This window comes from Anneissia japonica, unplaced genomic scaffold, assembly GCF_011630105.1.
Source record: "Anneissia japonica isolate Jap-2015-1 unplaced genomic scaffold, ASM1163010v1 scaffold288150_len38167_cov142, whole genome shotgun sequence".
In the NCBI taxonomy this organism is placed as follows: domain Eukaryota; kingdom Metazoa; phylum Echinodermata; class Crinoidea; order Comatulida; family Comatulidae; genus Anneissia; species Anneissia japonica.
The window spans coordinates 28,596-30,568 of record NW_022734675.1 but is presented as its reverse complement, the minus strand read 5'-3'; positions in this window follow the sequence as shown (position 1 = coordinate 30,568).

Here is a 1,973-nt window from a genome sequence, read left to right as displayed (position 1 = left end):
TTCCGAAAATCTTCAAACTTTCAATGGAATAGTGTTTGTTTCAGGCTATTTAACTTTGCCTAACAAAAAAAAATTACATTTTGACTCAACTTTTTAACATTGTCACTTTTTGCACAAAAGTACTTATCTCGCCGAGTTGAGCACTTTGTGTGCAAATTTTTGACTTTCCGCCATATTTCGAGTACTTTTAAGAAAAACTTCAAACTTTCAATGGAATAGTGTTTGTTTCAGGCTATATAACCGAGCCTAACAAAAAAAAAATTACATTTTGACTCAACTTTTTAACATTGTCACTTTTTTGACTTTCCGCCATTTTTCAAGTATTTTTCCGAAAAACTTCAAACTTTCAATGGAATAGTGTTTGTTTCAGGCTATCTCACTTTGCCTAACAAAAAAAAATTACATTTTGACTCAACTTTTTAACATTGTCACTTTTTGCACAAAAGTGCTTATCTCGCCGAGTTGAGCACTTAGTGCAAATTTTTTACTTTCCGCCATATTTCGAGTACTTTTCTGAAAAACTTCAAACTTTCAATGGAATAGTGTTTGTTTCAGGCTATCTCAGCGTGCCTAACAAAAAAATTACATTTTGAATCAACTTTTTAACATTGTCACTTTTTGCACAAAAGTGCTTATCTCGCCGAGTTGAGCACTTAGTGCAAATTTTTGACTTTCCGCCATATTTCAAGTACTTTTCCGAAAAACTTCAAACTTTCAATGGAATAGTGTTTGTTTCAGGCTATCTCACTTTTCCTAACAAAAAAAATTCCATTTTGACTCAACTTTTTAACATTGTCACTTTTTGCACAAAAGTGCTTATCTCGCCGAGTTGAGCACTTAGTGCAAATTTTTGACTTTCCGCCATATTTCAAGTATTACCTTATCGCCGTGCAACTCGGCTTCGTTTATCGCACGACATCTCGTCCTTGAGATCGGTAAGTTCCCTCAATAGATCTCCGCGAGATTTCTCGTCGTCGTCGTCGTCGCCGACGCGTACCTTGTTCGTATAGCTTTCGACGGGCGCACGAACTCCTTCTTCCTCTGCATTTTGTTCCGGGCGTTCGTCTTCGGCATCTTCTTCCAAGCGAAGTTCGGCGATCAGAGACACCAAGCCCTCGTGTTTCGACGGATCTTCGTCCCCGTCCTTTTTCCTGTCGGTCCCTTTTTCATCGAAGTCGATTATGCTCGAGACCAGAACTTCGTTTGTCAACGAAAACACTTGTCCTTTCTTTTCGAGATGATCGCTCACGACCTTTGCAATCACGTCGCTGTCGAATCCGAATTCGGAGGCAAAATTAATCTTGGAAATCAGGGTTTCCTTCGTCTTGCGCCGCAACCACAAGCACGAACTCCCATGTTCGGCGTGTTCAGAAAGAGGAAGGTCGTCCGGCTCCTATCGGCACAGCAATAATCCGCAGAAGAAACACCTGGCGTTATCTTCGAAACCACCGTAGAAGAACCCCTCTTCCGACATCGACCTTCCGTCGGGTCTGTCGTGCGGCCAGTTGCGAAAGGTTTTCACCCTGTCTTCTTCGTCTTCAAATTTTGGAAAGGTAGCGGTTCTCTGCATAATTTCCTTTTGCATTACCTACTAATAATGGACTGATTTCGAATGAAGACAAATATGCACAATAACAACTTTATATATTTTTTTGTAATAAAGACTTTATTGAAGACAAAACAGAATATAAGATTTCGTGTTTTTCTTTTTTCTTTAGAACTTAATATATCGGAACATTTTTTAAAAATTCTATTCCGAAGTAGGGTTGTACTTCAACATTTTCGAGAGCAGCCAGTCGTCCAGTTGCTGTTCCAGTTCTTTGTCTCCGTAAACGACCGTGTCTTGGTCGGAAATGTCTTGTTCGTCCGACGATTCGACTGGAAGCTGAGAATCCTCCGGAAAGTAGTCGGCGAGGTTTCCTTCTCCGGCTGTTCGTTCGTCGTCGACGGGAAGTTGAGAGTCCTCGGGAAAG